We start from the raw sequence: 21,410 nt of genomic DNA, 5'->3' as shown, positions 1-21,410 counted from the left end.
CCAGTAAGTAAGTAAGTATTATTTGGTTGGTAGGCCTACCAATTTCTTGAGAAAAAATGAATGAGGAAGAAATAATTTGGAGTTCCAAACGATTGGGAATACAAATTTTTTTTATGGAAAATAATTGTTCCTAGGAAAAAGTGTACTACAATCGTACAATTTACGTAAACGCTGTAATTCGATCAGAATTGAAAAAAACAGTGATAATAATCAATATGTACAGGTTTTATTGCAGTAATATTAGCATTAGTGTTGGTGTTTTGTCAGAAACTCCATAATGTGCGTTCAATCTGGTGATGTTTATTATTGTATCGAATTAATCAACACATCGGCAAGTTATATAACATTTGATACGATTCATATTTAATCTGTGTTTGACGATTAGATTACTGCTAGCCCACATTCACTGTTGTCCAATAAGCAGCACATGTACGCGCTGTACATCTGTAAATATGAGATGGTGCAAATTTTCCCTGTACATGATTGCATTTCAACCCACATCGTTCCTATTATCCCTGACAAACACTACATAATTATAATTTATTTCCAAAAAGGCGATGTTACTTTTTAATTGACTATTTCATGTGGATTAAAATTACAGTAAGTAGAATTGGGTTCTCTTCTCGAAGATTGAAGGCTTTCTCCCCGAAACCTTGCAACATCCTCTAATGACGATTCCTTGTAGTCGAAGCAGACACTGGAAAGAGCCACCGGACGATAACATGCGTGGAAACCTTAGTGTTTGTTGTCATGGTAACGGAAAAGTCATCTTAAGTACCTACATTATGCTATCACAGCCGCAGTTAAGAATATTACACGATTGCTTCTCGTCTTGAAACGTGCTGTTATCACAGAGAGAGAAAACAGAGTTGGATTCCCATCTTTTCCTGCCTTCCCTGATGGAGACGAAATGTAGATACGAAAAGTTGGATATTTCTTTATAAATGGTAATGTACAAATCGAGGAGACGGCCTCCAGATATGGAAGGTAGCTGTGAATATATTGAATGAGCAGTCGCGGACAGCCGATGAGGGGTGGTCCTCCAGCTTGGGGGTTGGGCAAAGGGCTAACAACCCATCACCGTAAAAAACAGCTTGTTACGAATCCTTCAAATAAGCCTCGGAATGGGAAATTTTGAAACGTACAGCAGAGTTCGTATAGGTCAGTTTCTGTCAGATGCGTTTCGAATTCACTGTGGGCTAAAGCAAGGAAATGCACTACCACCTTTAATTTTTAACTTTGCTCTAGAGTATGCCATTAGGAAAGTCCAGGATAACAGAGAGGGTTTGGAATTGAACGGGTTACATTAGCTGCTTGTCTATGCAGATGATGTGAATATGTTAGGAGAAAATCCACAAATGATTAGGGAAAACACGGGAATTTTACTGGAAGCAAGTAAAGAGATAGGTTTGGAAGTAAATCCCGAAGAGACAAAGTATATGATTATGTCTCGTGACCAGAATATTGTACGAAATGGAAATATAAAAATTGGAAATTTATCTTTTGAAGAGGTGGAGAAGTTCAAATATCTTGGAGCAACAGTAACAAATAGAAATGGCACTCGGGAGAAAATTAAACACAGAATAAATATGGGACATGCCTGTTATTATTCGGTTGAGAAGCTTTTACCATCCAGTCTGCTGTCAAAAAATCTGAAAGTTAGAATTTATAAAACAGTTATATTACCGGTTGTTCTTTATGGTTGTGAAACTTGGACTCTCACTTTGAGAGAGGAACATAGGTTAAGGGTGTTTGAGAATAAGGTGCTTAGGAAAATATTTGGGGCTAAGAGGGATGATGTTACAGGAGAATGGAGAAAGTTAAACAACACAGAACTGCACGCATTGTATTCTTCACCTGACATAATTAGGAACATTAAATCCAGACGTTTGAGATGGGCAGGGCATGTAGCATGTATGGGCGAATCCAGAAATGCATATAGAGTGTTAGTTGGGAGGCCGGAGGGAAAAAGACCTTTGGGGAGGCCGTGACGTAGATGGGAAGATAATATAAAAATGGATTTGAGGGAGGCGGGATATGATGAGAGAATGGATTAATCTTGCTCAGGATAGGGACCAATGGCGGGCTTATGTGAGGGCGGCAATGAACCTCCGGGTTCCTTAAAAGCCAGTAAGTAAGTAAGTAATGTACAAATACCATAAATTCTCTCGCCACGTTGATCACTGTGGAAATCTGAATTCGTACAATACGTAAATATTGTGATGTAGCCTAATATACATTGTATTTATTTATTGGAAGAGATATGTGTGATAATTTCAAAAGCGAAAAATAGATATGGCATTAAAAAGCAAGCTAAGTTGAGGTGTTTGAACACTTATGATTCAGACTGTTTGATAAGACTTGTCTGCTTCCTCAGACGCTGCCACGAGCAACTGCACAGCCTGGCGTAAACAGTTGATACTGCCACCTTATCTAATCTCGTCTAAGTGGCAAGATAACTGCATAAAAACGCCGAATCTTGTTCAAATCTACCGATGGTGAACCAACTACAACCGATTCCGTGTAAAAGATACACCGTTACACAAGGATTGCACTTCGTGGGCAAACAGTCTCCATATGGGCTATCCCATATGAAATCGATCAGTAAAAAACCTCGCATTTTTTTAAAACTCTAATTTTTTCTCTATTTATACAAGGTGCTGAGGACAGTGCATTTTCAAAAACATACTATCGAAAGTCAAACGGTTTTCGTACTACTGAGCGACAAATTTAGCGTATTTTATAAAAACAAGCCTCTTTCAGCGCTCAGAGCTCTGGAACCATTTACTGCAGAACATTGAACGAGAGCTGATTTTGAAGCTGACATTTAGTACCTTATGATAAGAAGTAATACTTATTTTTATTGTATACAGAGAGACAGATAATCTGATTTTACTTACTCCAAAGAACTAAGAAAAAAGAATGAAAAAAAAATAAAAACTGAAATTTAAGTCCCACAAATGCCTCATTTCACGGATCTGTTAAATGCAATGCAATTTCAAAGCTACACCACAGTCTATTATATACAGTCACGAAGCTTTAGTTGTTGAGGGTACTAGAAACAATAGACTGTGCCTGTACTATTTCGCATTGTCTGTAATGAGGCGATATTAGCGATCCTAGTGGTTAGCAACTATCTATGGATGCATATTCCCTACGTATTGAGGTTCGTGACTGTATATACTAGACTGTGGCTACATAATAGCCTCCAAGCAGACCATCAGCCAGCAACGACCATAGTCCACCCACGGAATACCATATACTGGTACCTTTCGATAATAAATTACCGCCCGGGAAACACGAGTTATATCCTATCTTTCGGTAATAAAACACTTATTCTATCGCCCTTTTAAGGAAATTCGGCGCACTGTCAAATTACATGCACTTCAACTTCTAGTAACGCTTCGTATCATTCTGATGCCAGAAAAAAATAGTTTGTGAGTTACTGATAGTTTTTCATTCTAATCTTTACAAGAGTAGGATAACACGTTATGATAACAATTACATACGATAAAAAAATTAATCCGCGGTGCAACAGCCAATTAAGAGCCAGAGCCGACCAGCTGACAGCTGACCTCACGCTCATATGCTTCCGCAGAGGTGAACGATCATCCAACCAGAATGAAAGTATCGTGTGGTAGCACGATGGTTTCCCTATCTGATATAACTGGTTGTCGTAATCGGATTTCGTTACCTATCGTAGCTCCCCAAACGCATCACGATGCTGGGTGGGCACCGGTCCCATAAACTGACCGAAATTCCATGAGAAAATTTCTTCCCCCATAAGAACTCGAACGCGAGACCTAGGGATAGTGACTTAGACCACGACGTCATGGCGTGGAACGATTAAATATGATATTTAAGTAGAAAACACGAGGAAAACAAAGAGAACAACGGAAATGTTTTTAAAACCATTTGCAATAGGACCGTAGTATACAGCACATCGTGATTAGTACAAAAAATGCTACACGTTCAACACAGAAAGCGACCTGTTCGGCGACGAAAGAGAAGGGAGAGAGACTCTTATGTCACCAGTTGTCAGAGCGCAGTAGGGGATTGGTAGAATGGTTTGCTAGTGTGTTTAAATAATAAATTAAAAAATTGACTTTTAGACACAGAATAATCCTCATTAACTCCTAGGATGAGACAGAAAATTAAACTTCGTCATTACTAGAACTAGGATTTTGATTACCTATAAATAATGAAAAAATGTCTTTAAAACAATGCATTTATGACCTAAAAATCTTTCAAAAATGCCCCCAATAATGTCCTAAAAATTGATCTTACATAATTGGCTTAGTAGGAAAAGAGGTTTTGTACTGCTTAATTTTTAGATTAGTAATTTAATTAAATTTTACATAACTTTTTCTAAGTAGTACACTTTAATTAATTATTTTACCTGATGTAGTTTCCAAGTATGATAGTTCACCTCTTCTTCGACATGTGGACGTGAGGTCAGCAGTCAGCTGGTCAGTCTTACCCTTCATGGGCTGTAGCCCCATGGATTTACTTTACTTTTAGTTTTCATATAGTCTACCACAAGGCCACTCTTATCCGGAATTAGCAGGTACAGAGGAGTCTATATTGAAGGGGTGGTTGGACTGATCCATTTCGTGGGGTGTACTACGTTAAAATGGCAATATTTGTGTAGAAAAACGATTAAAATATCATACAAAATAATGGGTATTAATAGACAAAATATGTCAAGAAAATATCAAAGGAAATAAACATTATTTTACAGTAAGGGGGATTTATGGCCAAAATTAAATGAAAATGCCTAAAAAATGACCGAATAAAACAAAAGATGCTCTTATGAGTTGAAACAGGCAAAAAATGCAAAAAAATGCCCTAACAAATATGTCTTAAAACACTCAGTTTATCACATAACATATAAATACTAAAGCAGTTATGTTTCTGGCTTACTAGAAAAAAGATGCAATTTCATCAAAATCCTTGCCCTAGTCATTATATACCATCTCTGCTTCCGTCCAATGCGAGTGAATAAGCTTGATATTGGTTAATTCTATTTTCTATTCCAGTTTCAATTAATTTTACAATATTGCCTATCCTCCTCTGAATTGTATATGGAAACAATTTTATTTTCTTAAAATCGCGTATTTTTTCTGCAGCCTATTCTAGCAACACGCTTTATGCAAGATTTTGCAAATTCTTCTTCTGTAAAAGGCTTCATTGATTTTCCAATCTTCCGGCGAGGACATAGTTTTCCGGAAGCTGTTTTCGTTTAAGAGATTAGACACTTGTGTCGCGTTTATTTGTATTTTCTTGTTTTAAATTTCTGAAAACATTAACATGTATTTGCACTAAATGTAGGAAACAGAAAACGGATGTAGGTAAATTCTCATTTTTAAATAGAACTATAAATGATTGGAATGACCTACCTGCAGCGGTCTTTGAGGGCTGTCCTTCCTTAAGGAGTTTCAAGAATAACTTAAAAAGTTGTGTATCAAGTGCAAATTAAAATTAAGGTGACATTTAACATTTAATTTTTCAAGGTGACATGTATTTATTTAGCCTGACGAGTTACTTCCTTGGTTTGAATTGTAAATTATTTAAAAATAGCGTGTAAGAGGGCCTTAGACTAGAAATGTTTAGTTTAAATGTAGTTCTGTTTATAAGTACAGTATGCATAAGGGTGTAATTATCTGTCTTATTTGAACTGTTGTATCAGTGAAGCGAGGTGAGTCAATGGAGTTATGGTTTTACAGTGCAGTGAATAGTTCCGATCAGTGATAATTTATAGCGTCAATGAAATGTGTTCTATAGTGTCAGTGAAATGTGTTATAGTGTGTCAGTGAAATATGTCCTAAAGTGTCAGTGAAATGCGTCATAGTCCCACTACAGTGAGTGAGATGAGAATAAAGTGAAAGACTATTGAAACTTATGTAGGGCCTATACATAATTATGTAGGTTGTAATGTAAAATTAGGTATTTTATTTATGTTTTATTATTATTATTGTGTTAAATTATATTGTGTATTGTTATTGTATTGTGTATAAAATTGTATTGTGTATTGTATAATTGTATTGTGTATTGTAAATTTATTGTGTATTGCTTATCATCTTTTTATTTGTGTATTGTTTATTGTGTATACCACTGCCACCGGGTGCTTGCCCACTTGCAGTGTAAATAAATACATACATACACATAAAGAAATACTACAGGCCTAATAATAGTGCCAATATTTACATGCCTACCTAATTATACACTTTTATGTCTGTTTTAGGTTAGGATATATTATATAATGTGTTTTATTGTGTCATTTTCATTTTAATAGGTCAGTTTCTATCTGATGCTTTTCCAATTCACTGCGGGCTAAAGCAGGGAGATGCACTATCACCTTTACTTTTTAACTTCGCTCTAGAATATGCCATTAGGAAAGTTCAGGATAACAGGCAGGGTTTGGAATTGAACGGGTTACATCAGCTTCTTGTCTATGCGGATGACGTGAATATGTTAGGAGAAAATACACAAACGATTAGGGAAAACACGGAAATTTTACTTGAAGCAAGTAGAGCGATCGGTTTGGAAGTAAATCCCGAAAAGACAAAGTATATGATTATGTCTCGTGACGAGAATATTGTACGAAATGGAAATATAAAAATTGGAGATTTATCCTTCGAAGAGGTGGAAAAATTCAAATATCTTGGAGCAACAGTAACAAATATAAATGACACTCGGGAGGAAATAAATATGGGAAATGCGTGTTATTATTCGGTTGAGAGGCTCTTATCATCCAGTCTGCTGTCCAAAAATCTGAAAGTTAGAATTTATAAAACAATTATATTACCGGTTCTTCTGTATGGTTGTGAAACTTGGACTCTCACTCTGAGAGAGGAACATAGGTTCAGAGTGTTTGAGAATAAGGTGCTAAGGAAAATATTTGGGGCTAAGCGGGATGAAGTTACAGGAGAATGGAGAAAGTTACACAACACAGAACTGCACGCATTGTATTCTTCACCTGACATAATTAGGAACATTAAATCCAGACGTTTGAGATGGGCAGGGCATGTAGCACGTATGGGCGAATCCAGAAATGCATATAGAGTGTTAGTTGGGAGACCGGAGGGAAAAAGACCTTTAGGGAGGCCGAGACGTAGATGGGAGGATAATATTAAAATGGATTTGAGGGAGGTGGGGTATGATGATAGAGACTGGATTAATCTTGCACAGGATAGGGACCGCTGGCTGGCTTATGTGAGGGCGGCAATGAACCTTCGGGTTCCTTAAAAGCCATTTGTAAGTAAGTAAGTAAGTGTTCTTTTAGAGAGTGGTTGGATATAATCATAGGTGAGGGGGGTGAAACCTCCAAAGTAGGACTTGTTTTAGGTACAAAGCACGTACGGTCAGAAGACTCGTGCTTTGCATTTTAGAGAAAATTATGATAATATAAAATCTATATGTATAAAATTACACAATAAATCCATCTATCTATCTAGCCTATCTACTTACAGTACACAGTGGAAACGCACTACAATTTAGACACTTTAGTTTGGTAGAATTACGTGTAACAGTCATGGCGAAGGAATTTCAATCCAACGCCACTCAACCACACACAAGACCGTGTGTAGTCTTATTTCTTCTCATTATCAGTTATCCTGCTCGTTATATTGTTAATGGGTCGTAAGAGTAATGAAGGGAATCACGAAGAAGTCCATCGTATCACTCATAACGTGATAAAGTGAAAGTAACAGTGAAAATACACCATAGGAACAGAGTAAGACAATAGTGAATCCGAGAACGATTCAATTCTTTGGAGAAACAAAGAAAACGAGTCCAATAAAAATTTAAAATGTTCATTCCGATAATTTATAATACGGTTAAGATATAAATCATATACTATTTTACTTTAATAATGTTATTTCATTTTTATTTGAATTTGTAATTATTGTTACAATAATAACTTGTAATTAATTTAATTGTATTTTCTCCTACATACCTACATTTGTGCTTCATAGCCAGACTGTATGGTCTTTCATCAGAATTCGTAAACAATACAAGTGGCATTCTGACTTACGAGAATTCTTACTAGTCTTTTTTCCTATAAGCTGATATTAAAAAAACACGTTTTGTATGTAACTATAACCCTAAAGTGTGTAAAATGAAATAGCGTTATAAATAAATTGATAATAATAATAATACTAATAATAATAATAATAATAATAATAATAATAATAATAATAATAAATTATAAAAACCACCCCACAATTTCTAATATGTTATTAATTCCTACAATAATACGTAGACCTATACTGCCCTCCCAAGCCAAAAGGTCGTATCTCAAGGATTTTCTGAAAATCAGTTTTTTGAAATAATTGGATAGTTCAGATCCTAATATATCTATTTCCTAAAGGAAATGGCCGTTTCTCAATAAATTGTGCCTTTAAAATGAGATTTAATGAAAACCGTATCTCAAAATTAATATGAATTCCTAAGCGAATTTGGCGGAAGTTCATTTTTCTAAGCAAAAAGGCCGTTTCTCAGACATACGTTCTTTTCGCTTAGTATTTCCTATTTGCCATTCTAGTAAAATTAGACAGAATGATTGGTAAATAAATTGCTGTCTCTTCACTAATTTTCTAGATAATATTTGTCTTAGATTGCAGTATTTACAATACTGCTATTTAGTATGTGTTGTAATTTATTAAAATAATAAAAATAATTAATAAAATAAAACAGAATTAATTTCACTTACTGGTTTTTTATGTACAATATGAGGTACACATAATTTGCTAAGCATATCAGTATCTTCAACAATTAATATTAATACTTAGCAAATTAGGCGTATCTCAAATTGTCCATAAAAATGTAAGCTAATTAGCCTAAAAATTGTATTCTATATATTTTGGATATATTTCTATAATGAATACGCTGAAAATTCCAATAAATTAACTTTAAAAGTAGGCGCGCTTTGATCATTCACTAAATCCTCAATACTGAAAAATATTCAAGTTTTGAGATACGGCCTTTTGGCTTGGGAGGGCAGTATAATGTGAGAGCAAAATTTAGACTAGAAGAAAACATACTAACCTATCCAGAAATGACATTATTCTGAAGAACAGTGGGTTACATATTGTTGCACCATAAAAAAATTGAAATGATACGGAAGCCTCAGGTTACTCAATTTTATATATAAAAATGATAGATACTTCTTCTAAAGGGGGTTGGTTCAAAATACTTCTCGATTATGAGAGGAAAGATCCATCTGCAAAATTTTACAATATGAATCAAAGAGAAACGAAAAATCTTCAGACTAAAGGTTATGGCGTAAAATAGTAATATGCGTTACAAGAGCGGTATGTTGAAGTTTTCATGTTCTAGAAAAAGTTTGAAAAAGCGAAACGTAGTTGAGCTTTTTTAATTTCCGAGAATTGAAAGAAAACATACCGCTCGTGTATCGTACATTATTTTGTGCGAAGATCGTTTATTGCATACCTGAAAGAGGAATTTCTAATTAGTTGCAATGAAATCTCCATCTTGGTTTCTGTTCAATGACGGCAAATTTGCAAAACAAAAATATCTATCTTCAACATTGTTGTTTTAAAATGTTTTCTGTGTTTACTATACTCCAGCAGGCCGTGATATACGTCTGTCTTCCCCCCCCCCCCCCCAGTCTATGATGAGTCTCGAATCTTGTTGATTTTTTTCACGGCTTAATCTTACTTGCATCACGAATGCAGTAACTTTAGTGGAGTTGTAGAGTTTACTTAATTTTTGCAAATATTTAAAAACAATAATTAAGAGTGCAATTTAGGTGAAATTGCAGTGGTAAGTTTCTACTTTATAATTATTACTATATTGAACGTCTCTAAAAATAATATGTTAAAAGCCTAAAGCACTAAAATCAATATGTCACTTAAGCGGTAAGAAGAGGGGAATTGTTGTGTGTGTTAGGTTGGGAATACTGAATGTGGAATTTTAGACTTTCCGCGGATTGGTTTTGTGCGGAAACCAAGCAAATACGCACGATCTCGAACAAAGTGCATTTTAAAACCGAAACAAAGTACACTAGTTTAAATTAATTAATGAAAATAATTAGCGATATACTTCATTATACATTTTATAATTATAATAAATCGTCACAGTTTCTTCGGACACTTCTGTCGAAATATATTTCATACAAGATAAATTGTTTGAGCAACAAACTTCCTAATTACATAACAAAATGGAAGCATGAAACGAGCTAGTTAATCAAAGTCGTCATCCTTCGCAGACTAGCCTCGTATTTCCTTTATGCATTTCGCGAGCACCACGTAAATCGGGACGATAAAATTAGTTTTTTGATTCAAGGAAAACCGGTAGCATTCTACGGATCGTTACCAGAGTCATACAAGTTACGATTGTTGAGCGAGTACATAGACCCAAGTTAGAGTAGGTCACGGTCGTCGCGTTCCGACGTAGTTTCACAGATTCAGTGGAAACTATGTCTAGGTCAACGCCATCCAAGTCCACTCTCACTTTAGCACGAAAAATGGCGATAACAACAATTAAAAACTGCTCGCCTTTGAAATTAATACAGGGCCATTTTGAAAAGGAGACTTTTTAAATGACACGGTTTCCAGAAATGGTAAGTTGAAATACTACAAATTAAATATAATGTAGAATTCTAGTTTTCAAGGTGGTCTGTGTGTTACTCAAACATAAAATTTTTGTGCAATGTCACAGGGAAGACTTTCAGATTTCATACCAACGCAAGGTAAAGGGAGAATTTCTATTACGTTTCACGGACTGTTACGTTAGGAGAATTTGTTGTATAACCAAAGTATTCCATATATCCATTCATCTACATATTTAAGGGTTTTCATGTATCGAATACTTCGGTTTTTAAAACTATTATAGATGGAAACATGTTAGTTGCCTGAGATATCTATACTTTTCTAACACACTATGTTTTCAGTTCCCCTCAACATCGTTGGTTGTACAGAGATAGAAAACAGTTCCACGTAGGCGTAGTATTTTCGATATACAATATAAAAATTATTTGAAAATTTGGTACAGTGTCACATTCAACTTTCGGGACGATACTGAACAAATGATAAGTACATTTGACTCCATAATATATAGGTTAAACCATTACAATTCGAATTTACAAATAGTATTTTCGTACCAACATCAAAGTCTTAACTACAAATAACTATTTAAATAAAAAAAGCAATAAACTATAAGTAAATGCGAAAAAATGTTATCTGCGATAGGAAAAAGTAGGGATGAATTGAGGGGCTTGCCGGAAGAAAGGCGGATAGACCTCTACGCCCTTCTTTGGGAAAATGGTTTAAAATGTAGTGAATAATTATAGTAGCGAAATTTTGTTTTGATTGTACTGTACATACCTGCAGGACAGGGCTGCGTGCGTGCGTGCGCGATTTAGTCAGTCAGTCTACAAGTAGAGCTAGTGCTGAGCGTTGCCGCATACTGTACTGTGTGTGTTTTCTCTTGGTAGAGACTAAGCCAATATATATAGTTCAATTTAGTCAGTCCAGTTGTTTCCTTTGACTACTTTTTATGTTCATTATTGTCCTTGCTTTAAGAGTAAACAAACTTATGAAGCTCATAGATTCAGACGGAAATATTTTATGTTCTATAAAGAGATTTGTTACAATATTCAGATTTTGGGCTTATTGTTATCAGGATTATACAAAGAATAAATTTTATTTATTTATGTTCACACAAAATGGAGATTTTCTTTTTCTGTTATATTCAGAGATTTTGCTTTGCGTACTTAATGTCTACTCAGTATATCTGAAATAATGTAAATTACTTTAGAAGTAGATAATAAATGTCATAAAATGCATCTCTGTTTCAATTCCGTGTGAAATTTATATCTGAAATCTACATTAAATCCCCTAAGCAAATCATTATATGGATAAAGGGCGTATAGACCGAAGTTTTATATGGTACAAATATAAGGAAATTTAATAATATAAATTGCCTACATGCTACAAAACATTTATACTCGCTACGATTTTAAATTTAATGTATAATTTTGTTCACTATCTGTATAACATTTTATTCAGGTGCGTTTTAAAATCTTAGATTATCTATATCTCACTTCACCATATTGACGTATACGCCCTTTTTCCGGCAAACCCCTCAATTATTTAAATAGTTACTTATACTTATTATTTAAGATTTTGTATTAAACTTTATTTTCTTGACCATTTAGATTTGAGATAACACCGGCTGGTATTTTAAGTTTTACAGCGATCTATTTGAAACCAAATAAAGAGGAGAAAGATTAAGCAGGAAGTGAAAACAAATAATTTTGAATGTTTACAGCAGACTATCATAGGAAAATCGTAAGTGTACGGTTGACGCAGAAAACTGCGTTCTTAACTTACCAATAATTATATCGTTTAGCGTGGTTGGCGTTGCCCTGTAGAAACAAGTTTCATATTTTACCGCCGTATTCTGCTTCCAGTTGATTACGACTACGACGTATTATATGCAGCGCACGCTGAGAAAGGTGGAGAGAGCGAAAATATTTTTTACTTTTTCCTTGATCAGAGAAAGAGTATCGGCGAGGTTAAAATCCACGGAAAAGTTATTTTCGGCATGTCATCTGACCGTCTGTTTACTGAATATTTTGTTCATATTCAAAATTTTCAACTCAATTCATCCGGGAATTGTGCACACGAAAATATGACTTATTTAAAGTCATCCTGATAAAATTGCACAAAACGGAAATGTAGTCAACCTAGGCTTTAACGACTTTCTTCTTCATATTTATTATGCAGTATAGGTACACTGATTAGCATAGATTACGTATAAAATTACATAGAAACGATAGGCCCTTTTTTAATTTATTGAGTATGGTCCAACGAGTATAACTCATATGTAGGGGCTGTACAAGAACACATACATATGTTGTACAATGTAATTTAAAAAGTTATGAAACTACAGTCTGTGGAAAACAAACAATAACACAAGAATTTATGAAAGAAAGAAAGCAAAATAAGAACAAACAGTAAGATAACAAAGTTTTGGGCAGAAAGCAGAAAAAGTTTGAAATCATGAAATAAATAAATCAACTGAGAATTAAAATAAATAATCTCCCCAAAAACGTATTTTTAAACAGTTCTTAAAACACTGGCAATTTGGTAAAAATCTTTATTATAAAGGAAGTTGGTTAAAAGTTGTTATTAAAAAAATGCTTAATTCCTTTCGTTCCATAAGTTACTGAACTATGCTGAGAAAAAAATATTTTCTTTTTGTCTTGTTAAATAAGTATGTATATCTTTATTAAACTGAAATATATTACTATGTATTAAATTGTTACCGGTAATAACTTTGTACTTAAAAATAAGCAGAACCTAATTTGATAACTGATTCAACTGGTAAAACGAAAGAAAAAAGATATATTTAACTGGAGTCAAATAATGAAAACCCAATAAATTTCTTAAAGCTCTATTTTGAAAAATTTGTAAAGGTCTCCCTTCAGCAGACAGGATTATTCAACATATTTCTAGATGAAAAAGAAGTGTAAGAGCTTGGTGAGGCGCCACTCTTTGTTGTTATTGTGTTGTAGAGGTAGAGATTTGTGTAAAAAGAAAAATTTAGAGGTGAAGTGTTGTAATTTTACTAAAAAGATATTTGTAAAATGTGACAAACCTTACATACTGGCTATTTTAATTTTTGAACAATACTTGATGTCATGTTAACTTTGGCTACTCTCAATGACAATAACCATAGTAACTGAGTAATAGATGAATCATTATGATACGTATTACACAAACTAAATAGGCTATAATGAAACATAACGGCATTACATAACAAATAGGAGTAGTTTCAAGGACATATAATTTTCTTTGACAGTAGGCAGATTATCGCGAAACAGGAATTTTGTTGACAACAGTGCGCATGCGTCAGTGTTTTCCCCAATCTTGCCTACAGAATACCAATCATGTTGCAAGGTCTATTCATGTACGCTATCTACTATAGAAATTTTAAACTTCCACTTATTTTCTATACTATGCATGTACGGAATTTATAGTTATGCGTATATAAATTGCAGTTTTCTCCCACATAACTGTAATTTGTTAATAAGTAATACTTCAGGTAATCATATATAATTATCTCGATTTCAATTCTTGCCTACAGAATACCAATCATGTTGCAAGGTCTATTCATGTACGCTATCTACTATAGAAATTTTAAACTTCCACTTATTTTCTATACTATGCATGTACGGAATTTATAGTTATGCATATATAAATTGCAGTTTTCTCCCACATAACTGTAATTTGTTAATAAGTAATACTTCAGGTAATCATATATAATTATCTCGATTTCAATTCTTGCCTACAGAATACCAATCATGTTGCAAGGTCTAGGCTATTCATGTACGCTATCTACTATAGCAATTTTAAACTTCCACTTATTTTCTATACTATGCATGTACGGAATTTATAGTTATGCATATATAAATTGCAGTTTTCTCCCACATAACTGTAATTTGTTAATAAGTAATACTTCAGGTAATCATATATAATTATCTCGATTTCAATTCTTGCCTACAGAATACCAATCATGTTGCAAGGTCTAGGCTATTCATGTACGCTATCTACTATAGCAATTTTAAACTTCCACTTATTTTCTATACTATGCATGTACGGAATTTATAGTTATGCATATATAAATTGCAGTTTTCTCCCACATAACTGTAATTTGTTAATAAGTAATACTTCAGGTAATCATATATAATTATCTCGATTTCAATTACACAGGTAATTATACCTGTTACTGTCAAGTAATGAATGTTTAAAGGGTACAATTATCTTCACTTCATATGCGACATGTTTCTAGTGAATACATAAGGAAATAAGTAAACTATGTACTCAACATGGAATTATTATCTATATATAATTTGAACTGGTAATGGAAATTACGGGAAAACGGCTGAACGGATTTTAATAAATGATCCCTCATTTTGAAGCTTGGAACCCAAAATTTTTGAGAAAAATAGTAGTTTTCAGTGAAATTTTAATTTTCCTACATCATTTTCCTATTTTCCAAAATCCATTTTTCGTCAGTTTTGAGAAATAATTGGATATCAGAATAAAACAAAACACACACTACAATAAACACTACTATTACACGAAGGCCATACCTGCAGGACTGCTGACATATTTAGAGTTCAAATTCAATTGGTTATTAAAAACTTCAAGACTTACTAAAAATAATTAACAGGTCTGATTCTGCCGTGTGTAATTTTCTGAATACAGCTGTGTATTGGATATTAAAATCTACAAAACTTGAAGAGGTTTGATGACATTATTAACATTACAAATGAAATATTATTATAGTTAATGCCATGATATGACTATTTTTAATTAATTATACATATTAATGCTACATTGATGATATGAAAGTGAAAGGTTTTGGAGTTATATAAGTAGATGCAGAGAATATCTTAAATTAGATCTTCATTTCTATAATTTACTGAGTGACGGCTATTATATAACTACAAAATAACTATAAAACTTTCGTAAGATAATATTATTAAAAATAGAATATTTTTGTAGTTATTGATCAAGTGGGGTTGGGTCTTTTTCATATACTTAATGGCGGTGTGGTGTAGATATTTATATGCATAATTCTCTTCAGTATTGGCTCGAGAGAGCGCAAAAATTACAGTTTGTAAGGAAGACCAAAATGTATTACTTACTGATAAAATACGAGGCCTACAAAATTTTGTAGTCTCCCGATCATTTCAGCAAGATCTCTTAGCAGGATAAAATGATTTTTACCCTCTACATGCAGCAGCTATACCAAGAGTCTATGTCTATTTTCGAAAGCATAGCAAACCTGACTTTTTTTTAACTTTCACCTACAATCCACAATGATCTGAAATAGCTATTGCTTTACTCCCACATGAAAAACCCACTGATCGTCCCGACATTGTTACTTGCGTTTTCGCGTTGAAACTCGAAAACTGAAGGTGGATAGGTTCAACAAAAAGTATTTGGCATAAAAATACCATTCAGAGGGAGTATGTTTCATTATTATGGAAGCAAATAACTTTCAAGATGTCTGATATTTTTCATTGAAGATAAATCTGAAAAATTTTTATTTGAACGTCTAATGAACTTAGTTTCCAGCATTTGCTGCACAAAGCCACTAGTAATAATTGAATTCGTTGTATGTGTGTAAACGTGGGCTAAAAACACGGCACAAAATTAGAAAATATACTCTATTTTCGGAAATACATAACATTAATTTATAATGAATAGGCCTACACTGTTGAAAAGAGTAGACTTTTAAGATGAGCAGGACTTCTTATTGTGTTTTTTTAGGCTCAATTAAAATCTTATGTAGGTCAATACACAATGATGCAAAACATGTGGTTTTTGAAACAATTTATTACTTCAGAATGCAGAAACTGAATGTTGGTAAAATTAATAATAATTAATGATCTTTGAAATAATCAAAATTAAAAATGATGCTCTATGTGACCGCAATTTGTCCACACAACCATTTGTAGGCGTCTTCTCCATTGTCCAATAGCACTGGATATCTGTCTTTGATCAAGCCGGTCCCAACAGTCAAGAAGGCGTTGTGTTAAATGTTCAATATTACGAATTCTAGTTTTGTAGTAAACTGGTCCATAGGATTAAGATCTCGTTTGAAATTCCAGCGGAAACCATCAGAGAATCTGAGAAATGCGATCTTTCACGCAATAATCTCTCAGGAGGGATATCATGTCCGTATCTTGCTAATCAATCGTTGTACACTTGAAACAGACCATTCTCGCTGAGCGTGGTTCCTTAGAATTTGACGGGCAGATAAATTATCATATTGGTGCAAATGTTTAATGAAAATCTTGTCTTCGTTAAGCGACCCATTATTCACAAAATGAGAACTCAAAACGGAAGAAAACAAATGATGATAGCATAACAAACGGCTTGGCCTGCTGAACTCGTAAGACCACAATGCTTAGTTCGGCATAAACGATCGATTTTGCACTGCCTTACAAAAAATAATGTTTAATAAATAGTAAAAAATTAAATATTACAGTACTTTCCCAGTCTACAAGGACTGTGAAATTTGCCTGTGAAATAAACTTTCAAGTGAAATCATTAGCTACTGGAATATAACCATGTAAATTTTGTGTCTTTTTTTGGCCCACTGTGTGTGTGTCTATATCTAACGATAGTTATTCAAGTTTGTGATCGGAAAGATCATTTATAGTAACACTGTACACGGACATAGTACAAAGACGATCTTTCAAAGTTTTTTTTGTAAACTAGTCTACGTAACAAGAAGCTTCAAATATTAATGGACGTACCGGACCTGGAAAATGCCCCAGAAGTGGAGATACGGGGCTTCGTGACATGATGGATGGCAAGACAACCTTGAAAACTTGACGTCGAAAAAAAGAACCAGTTTCCTATCTGTGAGGAAGCAAGAATACATCGTTTCCTTCAGTTTTGATGCTTACTTTCCATTCACATGAATTGAATTCTCATCCGGGTTTGCTTCGAAACTAAAACTTTTTGTACTAATGCGATAAATAACCTCAAGAAATCAGTTCCCTTCTCATATTGCGTATGGAATGACTGTTTAAAGTTTATATTCTAGAACTACCACTTAAAATGCACATAGAGATGAAATCATTCACTTTGCGTGAAAATAAGATTCACTTCCATTTTATGGATTACACATAAAACGCATTCTTTATAATCGGAGTAAGTAAAACATTTGACTTAATTTATAATTTGTACGTTTACGTTTATGGTGCTGTATCTTCATGTCCCCAAGCGCTTTCATGACATATGTAGAATACCTTTACCTTTTTTTACCGATTAAGTTGACTACATGAGCAACACTGGTATTCAGATCTATTGCTTCTATCCAAATCCATTCACTCAAACAGAAACGAAGTAGACCTACGTAATAATTGTTGTTGTTAGTCAATTGTCCGAATCAGCTTTGAACCTCATAAGTGACACCAATAAGGCATCACTCATGGATATATGTTAGCTCCAATCCTTACATTTCCAACACTACTTAAAAACTAGTCATTTCCAATACTGTCTGTTTATGGTTCTGCCATGATTGTCATTTCCAATACTGCTTATCACAATGACCGTATATTTTGACACATACGTCATAAATAGTAAATAATAATTACAACATAGCTGATCTAGAACAAAGAATTATTGTAGACTACTATGATTAAATGTTAAGCACAGGAACGCCATTTCATAATTTAAATTAAGAAACACGCCAAACGAATTACCTTCGCACCAAAAAACGGATGCCTCCCTGGACCAAATTATCGTATTTTATAATAGTTTGAATGCAAAAGAAGTCAGAAGTCTTGCTGAACATGTTATTGCTGAAGCACTACGAAATGGGGTCAATGTAGATATAGGCCACTCTTACACTAAACCTGGAATAATTTAAGCTTATTAATCAAATATGATTCTACTTACTGTTTTTCTTATATGCTCACCTGTATGTAATTTCTATTTTATACAGATTTCATTGTTATTTTCCATCCAAAGATCATTAAGAACGATGAATATCACTTAATATCTCCTATCTTTCTTCAAATAGTGTTTATATGCCATGTTAATTTTCATTTGTTTTCATAAGTTAACAATGATGCACATTGGGAGCAACATATAAGAGATTATTTTCCTACACAATCCACGCTATATTCACGTTGTTTTGAAATGATCAATCGAAGATGGTTTGCTTATTGTTTATTACACGCACATTTGTATGTAATTTCTATTCCATACGTTTTTTTTTCTATCCCAAGATCATTAAGAATGGTGAATATTATTCATGCTTGTTTCCTGTATTTCTTAAAATAATGTTATGTGGCATGTTAGTTTTTATTTGTCGTTATTTACGTAAAAATGATGCGCCAAAAAATAAAAAATAATAATAATTTCGTACTCACTCCACATACCATATTCACATTTGTTTTTCAGTGATTTATTAAAGAATGTACCGGTATTTAAAAGACTAATTTAGAAACATGTTACATAAATCATCCTTGTGCCAAAAGAGAATGCTCCCTGGACCAAATTATCGTATTTTGCAGTGGTCGTCAGTACTCGCTGAAATGGATAATAATATAAGTTAATATAATTATGTTGTACGTAGCAAGATCTATTATTCAATTGGTAGGATATTTTATGAGGTTGTCATGAGTGAGATATCTATTGTCAATTGCTTTTATTTGTCAGTAGGCCTTGACTGACGAGTATATAAGGACTGGCCCTCTTACGGGTGGAGGTCGGCGTTTGGGATGGCTCACAAGCAACAAGTTATACTAAATATGTTTAGGATTAGTGTAAAACTGGCCTATGTCTGCTATAGTGGTCTGGACATACGTAACATTCACCCGAAATGGCGTGCCTGTGTTTAACAATTACCCTAGTTGTGGCTAGAGAACTGAATTGGGAATTTCCGTCACAAACTCGTAACCTAAACTCGAAACTTCGTGAAATACTTCCCTGTACACTGCTGGCATGAGCGTCACTTCTTCTCTTGCTCTTTTCTTACAAATTAATTTGAGTTTTTCTATTTCACATCTTGCTACATCTGCAATACAGCTGTATTCATCACCAACAGGTACTACTTGGTGATTTTCGTTTGTTGTAATTCTTCCTCTGCATTTTACACTGTAATATTTTTCACACAACCAATTCATTGTAGATTTATTTCGTTTACTTATGTTGTACTTACAACCTTTATGTACAGAAGATGGCTTGTTTTTTGTCGTTACTAATATATCAACGACTTCCATGTCTGAAAACGAACAGCAACTAACAGATTTAACGCTTCAACATTCCCTGTGGGTAATTGTAAACATTGCCGTCTAGGCAAACAGTAGAACGCATGAGTTGACAGAAAGTAGCTGTGTGACGTCACGCCCTCCTCTAGCGGGTGCTATTGGAAATTACACGGAATTAATTAATTGAGAACGGAAATTGTTTGATATTCAAAATAACACGGAATACTTACATTCTTTAAGATACTGAAAATAACAGTATTGGAAATAATATGCAACGTCACTCATGAGGCATCTAAGCCAGGAGATAATGGGGTAGGATGGCCAGTTCCTTTCTCCCCCTCTATAAACAATTGAAAAGTGTGATCCCAAAACTCGTTCAGTTCATTTGATAATTTTTATGATTAAATTTAAAACGCATGTTGAGACCGATAAGCTAATTTATTAATAATAATAATCAAGGTTTTATTTCATATACCGTCTATGCTTATCCTTTTAACAAATCTATTTGTTTTTCAATACTTTGTTACATATATTTTGAATTGAACGTTTTCGGCTCTATTGAGCCATCATTAGAACCATTTATGCCCATATGCATGATAAAGGTACACATATAATGCAATACAAATAAACCCAAATAATATCAAATAACATGATTCTAAAACATTAAATATATGGCGATATTACATTATTATATAAAACTGGCTATATAAGCCACATTCAAGTGTTAAAATATTGTTGTTAAAATTATTACATGATGAACTTTAAAATTGTAAAACAATTGTAGTTATCGGGTTGATGTCTATGTGGAATTCCAAATCTGATAGTGGTTAGATGGGACAAAATGTTAAGTGTTGCGGAGGTGTCCTTGTGGAATTCCACATAGACATCAACCCGATAACTACAATTGTTTTACAATTTTAAAGTTCATCATGTAATAATTTTAACAACAATATTTTAACATTTGAATGTGGCTTATATAGCCAGTTTTATATAATAATGTAATATCGCCATATATTTAATGTTTTACATAGAATCATGTTATTTGATATTTTTTGGGTTTATTTGTACTGCATTATATGTGTACCTTTATCATGTATATGGGCATAAATGGTTCTGATGATGGCTCAATAGAGCCGAAAACGTTCAATTCAAAATAGGTATATGTAACAAAGTATTGAAAAACCAATAAATTTGTTAAAAGGATAAGCATAGACGGTATATGATTGTTATTATTAATTTTATGATTAAGTTAATACATATATGTGGTTATTTTTTTAGATCTCTACCTATCATATCGTCCCTCCTCTGGCAAACTAGCGAAAGTGACAAATAAGCGATCCTCCACTTAAGGTCTATATTGTACTAAATACTAAGTACAGGGACATCATTTTATTTTTACTAACATTTTTAATATTAACCTGGCTATACCTTTGGATTAATGATTGAGAACCGAAAACACAGTTTGCTCCCCCTTCCACGACTGGAGTTGGATGATACTGGCGTCAAACACAAACAAATCACTTTACTAGGTACAGGAGAGAAGAAAAGTAGTTCATCCATTTACGTAAACTAGGAAATATCGTGCCTATTATCGCACTATAGACTATTGCATCTAATTCCATACTGTCTGTCCAAGTGTTTA

General features: G+C 33.7%; 2 protein-coding genes across 3 annotated transcripts in view; one reads left to right on the top strand and one right to left on the bottom strand.

Moving 5' to 3' along the window:
- The window catches only part of LOC138708854 (pyruvate carboxylase, mitochondrial-like), a 223,790-nt gene that overhangs the window by 166,637 nt on the left and 35,743 nt on the right, over nucleotides 1–21,410 (bottom strand). The gene's annotated exons all lie outside the window — the stretch shown is intronic.
- LOC138708855 (uncharacterized) overlaps nucleotides 10,335–21,410 on the top strand; it is a 76,190-nt gene continuing 65,114 nt past the window's right edge. The window contains exon 1 of the mRNA XM_069839110.1: nucleotides 10,335–10,585. The gene's annotated coding sequence lies outside the window, so the exon portion shown is untranslated. The remainder of the gene's footprint in view (nucleotides 10,586–21,410) is intronic.

Source organism: Periplaneta americana, chromosome 11, assembly GCF_040183065.1.
Source record: "Periplaneta americana isolate PAMFEO1 chromosome 11, P.americana_PAMFEO1_priV1, whole genome shotgun sequence".
Classification (NCBI taxonomy): domain Eukaryota; kingdom Metazoa; phylum Arthropoda; class Insecta; order Blattodea; family Blattidae; genus Periplaneta; species Periplaneta americana.
Note: the sequence above shows the minus strand (reverse complement) of the source record. Positions and strands in the feature narration are given on the sequence as shown.